Source organism: Monopterus albus, unplaced genomic scaffold (genome assembly GCF_001952655.1).
Source record: "Monopterus albus unplaced genomic scaffold, M_albus_1.0 scaffold76.1, whole genome shotgun sequence".
NCBI classification, from domain to species: domain Eukaryota; kingdom Metazoa; phylum Chordata; class Actinopteri; order Synbranchiformes; family Synbranchidae; genus Monopterus; species Monopterus albus.
The window spans coordinates 1,665,034-1,673,769 of record NW_018127956.1 but is presented as its reverse complement, the minus strand read 5'-3'; the positions used below and the strand labels follow the sequence as shown (position 1 = coordinate 1,673,769).

Genomic DNA, 8,736 nt, shown 5'->3' with positions numbered 1-8,736 from the left:
GTACAGACTTCAGTGGACAGTCAGGACTGCAGAAAAGGTCATTGGTGTGAGCCTGCCCTCCATGGAGGACCTGTACACCTCACGGGTCAAAAGGAGGGCGGAGAGGATCACTGCTGACCCCTCACACCCTGGACACAATCTGTTTGAACTCCTCCCCTCTGGACGGCGTTACAGGTCACTGTGCACTAAGACAACCAGGCACAGGGACAGTTTCTTCCCCCAGGACATCACTCTGAAGAACACAAAAGAGAAGAAGGGGCCCTCAGCTCTAAAGCCCTGTCCATCTGCAACAGTATGACTGGACAATAACCCTCAGTGCAATACTTGTAAATATACATTGTACAGATTATACAAATCCGTACAAGTCCCTATTTTTAAGTACTCTATCTTTATTCCTATTTATCTCATTTCACAATGAGCATTCCTTTGTCTGTCTGCATTGTTTATTGCCTGTTTATACTGCTTAGTTTGCACTGTTTATTGCTTGTTAATACTGCTTATTATGTTGTACTAGCCTTGTGTTGGTTTACTGTTTACTTGCCCTTTGCATGGGGATATGTACATACACATTGAGAGCCAATGTACCAGAGTCAAATTCCTCGTGTGTCCGACACACCTGGCCAATAAAGCTGAGTCTGATTCTGATATGGGGCCAAACCGACAAAACAACTAAACTGTGACTGGGTAATGGCTACCAAGTTGAGTGGGCAGTGAATAAGAAACCTAGAAATGTCTGATGTGTATAAATGAGAGGTTCTGCAGAAATCACCCTGGAACATGGAGCAGTGCAGTGCCGAGAAGCCTCGTGGAACACAGTCAACACTTTTCACACACACAGGGCCTGCAAACAACACGCTTGGGGCTTCCACCTTCATTTAGATTAAAATGGACCTCCTCGAAAGGAAATAAAGTCATTTTTAACTCCCCCTCACACTACGAGTCAGCCTCCCCGTAATGTGCCCAGTCAATGGACTGTGGGTCTATTCAACTGCAGGCAGCCCACAGCACTGCCATAAATAATGTAGAGCAGCTCACATGAAACTCTAATCACCATTGTGCTGTCACCCAACAGGGAAGATTGCTTGTTTAATTTACTGCACCACATCTGTCTCAGTTCTGCCCAATTTAGTTTCACAATTTCAATGGGCAAGTACTCCAGGTATGCTTTTCACCCAATGCCATGAATCAATAAGAATGCAGTGTTCATGTATCTAAGTCAGTGTTTTTGTGTGTGTTTTGGGTGATGATGTGCATGTGTGCAATGAAGAACAAACTAGAAAGCTGCTGCTTGTGAAACAACAATGGCTGGCTGAGAAGAAGCCATCAACACTCAATAACCAGAGCTCATTATTGGCCATATACAACATACTTCATTACATTACTGTTCCATTAGCATGCAGACATTTGCATATTCCAGTCACCACCTTACAGAAGCTGTTGATCAAAAATGGCAGCCATATGCTGCCTGGTGCGCCATATTACAGAATTATTACTGCAACACAAAAAGCCAAGAAAATGGAAATTATGTTAACATAAAATGAAGAACAAAAAAAAAAAAAGAAATCGAAAAATCTGCTGTTATCAATTGCGCCTGACAGTCTCACTGACTGAACAAGTATCATTTACATCCATGGGTTACACTCTCACACTGGCAAACATCTGCCAGCTGAGCCCTGGTTTGCTGGGTACATTTCTGAGATGCTTTGCTCAAAAATGCATGTTTATATAGTTTGTGTACACTAGTTTTTATAGGAATAAGACCTTTTTAAATTTGTGCTTTATAAGAATAGACAAAGGTAACTGTAATTAGTCCATAATCATGTTTTGCTGCTCTGTTTGGGAGAATCAGTTTGACTTAATGTCCACTTCCTTGCTGAAAACACAGGAATCCAGAAATGTAACAGGCTTTGCAATGTTTCAACTTGACAGTGATTTGTTGTGATGGCTCTTCACTGAGTCTGGCTGCACTGTGATGACAGCCATTGGAAACTGAATAAGTAACAGCAGTTCACTAGCTGCACAGACTTGCCGGGGACAAGCCAAAGCAGCAGAACTGTAGGAGAACGATGCTATGAGTGGAGCCACTTACGACCAGCTAGCTGTTTGAGCTAGAAGCAGCTAAAGTGGCAACACCTTTTTTTCAGAACCATTGTCTCATTGGTGTTCACTTCCCACTGATAAACGAAGGCCTAGAGCGTTGAGCTAATGTACAAGCAGCTCCAACCACGGCAGCTGGGTGATAAACCGTCAAAGCAATACGAACCCACACAGAAGGCACAATGGAGAGGATCTGTTCCACTGAAATCACTGTTGGTTGGATGGTCTGTGTAGTGCTTTAAAGGTGAACGTGGCTGCTGCAAAGAAGACTCACGTATAGTGTTCCCTATAGGCAACTGAGAATGACACAGGTGCAGTCAAGTGTATTGATTAGTGAAAAGCGGTAAGCGACCACTACAGCATTGTAACCTGGAGTAGATCTGTTTGATAATAATTTAATCATCTCAGTCAATTTTTCTAATAGAACCTCTCAGCCACCCTCAGGCTGTAGTCTTTCCAATGAGACTATATTCTACCTTTCAATGGGTTTTAATCTTTCTAAGCTGAATTTCAGGGTGTTGGCTGGACACACCAAACAGGGATGGACTAGTTTGAATAATATGTACATTTAGAAAATAATCAGCTGGTTAATCAATACTAAAAGCAATCATTAGCCGTAGCCAAAAACTGGAACCATTCAGTGTGACAACTCATTTTGTTTAGCAATACTAAAAGCAATCATTAGCCATAACCAAAAACTGGAACATTCAGTGTGACAACTCATTTTGTTTACTAGGCTGTTCTCTATCTGGCACCTGAGCATTCTTTTTGTAAATCTGCTTTCCAAATTACCTAAAAATATTAGCATTCAACTAATGTCAGCTGATGATTAAATATGAAATGGAAACTTTTGTTGTTCTGAACAATGAACCAAAGAGCACTGTAATGTCATAACTGAGCACAGGCACACTTGTCACAGAGCAGCACCGGTGTTAAAGACAGACTGGTCGGTCAGACATCTGTGTAAGTGACAGCGGCTATCTGGCCAGCTGTCTGACTCACGGCAGCGCAGGGTTAACTTGGCAGCTCAGCTGTTCAGCACAGTTCTAAAAGGAATATTAACAGCACGTCCCTCAGTGCAGACTGAGAGACAGCAGCGGGAAAAACTAGGACACAGAGGAAAGAAGAGCTGGAGAAAAAAAAACAAGGAGCAAAGCGGTGGGTGTGCAAATCCAATTTCCAGTGACAGTACGCTCAGGATCACTGTTTCAGTGAGCGGACATATCATCTGTCAGAGTTAATGGCAGTGTCCTGGGGAAAATGAAGGAAAATAGAATGGAGACCATTCATTAAGGAGGTGGGGGATGGGGGGCTGACGAAGCCACCGGTCTGCTCTACTGTCTCCCTGGGAAAATAAATATATACACAAGCCATTATTTGTGCATTTATGAGGTGGCAGTGCAGTCACAATAAAAGGCTGGTGCTTATGCTACAGAGATAATATCAGCACAGGTGCCTGAAGAGGAATCTGTAGGCACAGAGCTACCACTGCGAATGAAGAGGTCAGGCTAGCTGTGTGGTAGGACGGCTGGCGGGCGAGCCAACAGGCCCGGCCAGGCTGTCCTCTGAGCTATGGATGCACTCAGTGGAAGCAATTGATACCATTGTTTTATGAAGAGGAGGGTGGAGGGGGATTAAGAGCCAACAATAGGGCTCTTTCACTGGAAATGTCAGCCGTCACGCCAGGGGACTGTCCGACTGGGTAGAGACACTTTCATAAAAAGCCAAGGTACGAAATGAGCGTGGAAAATGGTATGAAACTCTGTGACGAGGGCAATGAAAGGCTGTGACATGGGCCAGAATGTTCACATTCCAAGTGGAAGAAATGCTATCTCAAACATGGGACAACACTCTATGGGAAACTTTGCCACATAGATGGTGTGCCAAATGGATAAAGGGCACCAACACACACGGTTTACTGTGGATTATTTTATGCAATTTTGAAGATCTGTTTGTCTAAAAATAAATAAATTAAATAAAAAGCAGTACCACAACTGCAGATATGTCCATGATTTCAAAGGCCTACCAAAACAATCTGTAGCTTGAAACACATTCCAAATCAATAACCAGGATAATGGGTTATATGCATCTCCAGCCCAGCCTCATTAGGAGAAAAAGGAGACAAACGTGGCCTGATTCTTCAGGCAAATTAACATAGCGAGGAGCCTAAAATATCACAACCAGCGATCCATTCTGGGACATTTTATTATAAGTCTATTTAACAGAGAGATACAAAGTTCTCTGAGTGCTTTGATAACCCCACTGGCCTTGGACCTCTTTGAAAATCTCACTGATGGTTTGAGGTGAATATAAAGAGTTGAAGCAAGGTGCCCTGCTGCTTTAAAGCTGGATGAAACCGAGTTATTCTACCACTCTGACCTAATTGCTCTCTTGCTCTGCGAACATGAACACTGGGAGCTGTGCACTTTGACACATAAAGATTATTTAATACCATCAAAGCTATAAAAAGAGGAATAAAAGGAGGAAGTATGGTGGAAGGGGTGGGCTTGCAGGGCTGGGCAGGTCGGTCAGCTGCAAAGAAAGCAGTGGAATGAAAATCAGTATGCAAAAGCAGGCCTGTCGAACTGCTGCTGGCAAACATGAGTGGAGCTCCCACATCCCAACATCACAGCAGCTCCATTCCCCTTTCTGGAAAAGAAAAAAAAAAATCCCACTCTGCTTCAAATACTCACTCCTGGTATCGGCTCCCACCCTCTTCTCTAGTGCTTTTCCCACACTCGCCCTGGTCCCTAAGGCAATGACTACGTCACTGGGCACCACAGCCAAACCACTGTAATATTCCAATTTATTCCTACTTATTCTGACGGAGTCCGGGCCTGATTCATAGGTCAAGGCTGATTTTATTAGGGTAACGTTACAATGCTTGATTGCATTGGACTCCATTAGCAGAAATAATTTTCTCTGTTAAATCCAAGATGTTATTTGCTGACAAACTGAACTATTCTCCATAGCAACATGAGTAATCTGGTAAACAAAAGCACATTAAACAAACAAAAAATATGTGCACACTGGTTTTTTCCCCATTTGCAATGAGTGCTGTGTCATTTTGATTTTAGGCACTTCCTACCCCAGAAACAGAGCTACAGTACTAGCAGTCAAAATCTGACAGTGCGTGGGTGGGACTGGGTCGAGGTGTTTACCGTTAGGCGAGAACTGGGTGACATCTCCAGGGTGGCCTGCCATTGTAGGGAGCAGGTCTCATCTGTCAGCGCCTGAAGAGTTTGTGCTGCACAGCCACAGCCTCATGAGTCAGCCTGGCACGTGAGCAAAAGGGAAGACGGCTGCTGTGGCGAGGCTGTGCGACGACCAACCAACCCACTTGACACACTGAGAACTTCTTCACAGAAAGCTAGGTGCAATGCCAGATTTAGCCAGGCTTATCTCAGAATGCTTCCTCCTCACTTTTAATATACAAAGCTCACTAAATCTGCTCTTTCACCTGCTACTTCTGGGGGTTTATGTGTTGTTTGTGTAGGCATGGATACTTTCTTCTGACTGACATCAAAACCGTTTGCATGATTCAACAATAAAGTGCCCTACTGAGCTGTACACATGACACCATCTCGAACACCTGACAATAATATGAGGAAGGAAAAGCATACTGCACTCACACTATGTGAAAACCAGTCATTCAAAATTTCAGAACTCAACATACAGAGTCAATTCTAGCCCACAGCAAAGTTAAAGAAAATATCTTTTGGAGAAATCTATCAACTACATAAGAAATCTAGCAGAGCGGATTGAATCTCCCAGTTTCCTGTACAAAACTGCCTCTAAGTGGGAGCAAATCTTACCTTTAAAAACAAAACTCCTTTCATCTGGCAAAGTCATTTTTTCCACAGGTGATGAGCAACAAAAACTGTCATCAAACGTGACAAATAAATCAGACAGTTAGGAGCTATTGACTCACTTTGTTTTCGAAAGACCAAAGCAGCAGAAAATTTCCTTTACAGAGTCATTCACACTTTACGATCTGCAGAGGAAGGAGAGGGACACGGTGAGGGGGTGGGGAAGGTGGTGGTGGGGCAAAGTCAGTGTGCCACAGCCTCCACTATGATGACACATTTAGCACCATGTGAAACAGAGACAAACGAGGCCTTTAACTGGCACTGTTCACACAAGGAGAGAACCAACTTTCCGTTGACGCTTGCCACAGAAGCTTTCACAGTATCACTGAAAACTCTTGCCTTGTCCTACATAACAGAACACCAGTGCACCTTCATATACACAACTGGGCAGTTTACCATTTAGAAAAACACACAAGCTCTTCAGTTTTAAATCTATTGTTGCAAGAAACTACTTTAAATTCTCCTTTCTGCTCTAGGATGAGGCAGATTGAAAAACAATGTGACTAGAGCTGCTATAAACAAGATTAATATATGAGATTTACTTTTGAATGTCAACATCATACCTTTCAGATGACCTATGTTCTAACACAGAGACCATGAAACTACCTTTCAGATCTCGGTGATCGGCATGCGATCAAGCATCACAAGATGGCCAGACAGATTTAAATTGTTATGACAAGATTATTATAACAATTACTACAATATGTGACCATTTCGTGGGCATGTAAACAACAGGTCTAACCCTAACCTTCCCAACTATGGTGGCGGCACATTTAATTGTCCATCACACAGAGGCTGTGACAAGGTTAGAAAACCCTCAGACACTTCAAAATTCCCACTGAGCGATTTGGCCCCTAATGCAACTCGCCCTGAATGTTACAGGTTGTCACAGGAAAGGGCATCTTTTTCATCCAGCACCATCCACAAAAATTATCTGCCATGTCTCTGCAGCCAGTATCGGGGAGGCTGACTGAGCCATCATAAAATATGTAGCTTGCCAAATGCATAAAGCCATGCACCAATTTTCTCAAATCAAAGGAAACATCTAGAAAGTATTTGTTACATCCCTCAGTGGAGGATAATAAGCAACATGATCAGTGGGTTTACAAGACACTGCAGGGTGTGTAACCTAGATGTTATAACACAGTCCTGACATTTAATTTGCTGAGACTCAGACACCTCAAACTGGCACATTATCTTAACAAGGGTTAATCAGGGGTGTTAGCAAATTGGTAGAGATGAGTTTGCAGTGGTACTTTAACCCTTCATTATGGGTATTGTTACAACAGAAGAATGCGTGTGTGTGTGTGTCACGGGTCGTCAAGTTGCCAGGTATTCATTAGAGCAAATCAAAGAAGGCAGGCTGTGGTTGTCCCTCTGTAAGCTACCAGCCATTCATCCGTTCCCAGTGGGCTCCTGATATGATCGCTATCTGCACTAGACCAAAGTTCACCTCAAGCCTAAAGCAGCCCACAACGAAGCAATACTGGTGTCAATTTGCAAATGCACGACGTAAAGAAACTGCACATTTCTCCACATCGTTGTCCTGTCGATGCTCGTGTCGGTGTGGGTACATGCACCCGGACACACGGGTTACGTGTTTTTACCTCCACAAACCGACACTTTTCTGAAGCACCGTGCTACCTGGTTAGCAGCTTAGCTTTATTAATTGGTTCAAGGAAACTGTCAGGGCTGAATTATGTACCAGTGTCTTTACAAGCTAGACAAGCGTTAGCTGTGCATGCTAGCTGCCCTCACATACGTAGCCCCTGAATGTATAGCTCCAAAACACACAATTGTGTTTTCTTTTCGACAATGCAAGCGCCTTCTTCAGTGACCATGAATTACCAACTTGACAGTAGTTTCGGACTCTGTTTATTCAGCACGTCTGACAAGAAACGGCGTGATAAAGCTGTCCCACTCCTGCACATGACCGTAGCCATACATGATGCATTCAAAATCGTCCAGGTGAAAGCGCTACGGTTTACCACGGGTCCCGGTTAGCCTCCTGTTGGGGCTGAGACCTGGACGCACGCTGTCAAATGTTGACATACCGTCGATGACAAGCGGATGGCAGTACCTGGGACCTGTTGACTCCTCCTCCCGGTCCCCTCCGGCCGCTGCTGCTGGAAGTTCCGTCGCAAATTTCTCCGCGGTGCTACTCTTCTCAAAGTTTTCTGCCGACTCTCAAATCTCCAAACAGTTCCTCTCCAGGGTGCTCGGTGAACGCTGCCACCCGGGAAACCGTAGGTAGGAGGCAAGGAGCCGCTAACAGAGGGCAGGCAAGTTTGGCACGGCTTTTGCTACGGCAACCATTGCAACCACCTTCTGTGGCTGTGAAATCCAGCACCAGCTCTGACCCCGCCTCTTTCCTTTCGTGGGGCCAGTCCTCAGAAGTGGATGTCCTGCTCTTCCCAGATGTGCTCTCTGCTCAGCTGACAACAAGCCATGCCACAAGCAAAACACGGTTTTTAAATTTCTTTTACCCCTTAAACCGTTTTGGTCTTTTATGCTTGCCAACAATGCACAAAATACCTTCTCTATTCTCAGCCTGGCAGGAAGACACAGGGGGTTTTGTGTTGCAAAAGAACAGACTTCATACTTGGCCTTAATGTGAGGTTAAATTCAATGGCAGTGAATGTGTGATTATGTAACAGGTGATATGTTAAAAAGTAAAGCAACCAAACACAAGTTGGCAAAATAAAGAAAACACAGCCAAACCTAATAGGTATTTTACACAGGCTTCAAAATGTGAGGAGGTTTAACAGAT

General features: G+C 44.0%; 1 protein-coding gene across 6 annotated transcripts in view; it reads right to left on the bottom strand.

Moving 5' to 3' along the window:
* raraa (retinoic acid receptor, alpha a) overlaps positions 1–8,389 on the bottom strand; it is a 136,228-nt gene extending 127,839 nt beyond the window's left edge. For 4 of the 6 annotated variants that reach the window (XM_020606212.1, XM_020606213.1, XM_020606215.1 and 1 more), the window contains exon 1: positions 8,047–8,389. The gene's annotated coding sequence lies outside the window, so the exon portion shown is untranslated. Of the gene's footprint in view, positions 1–8,020 lie in introns of all 6 variants that reach the window. The other 2 variants (XM_020606214.1, XM_020606217.1) reach the window with 1 other exon arrangement.
* Positions 8,390–8,736: the final 347 nt, after the last annotated feature.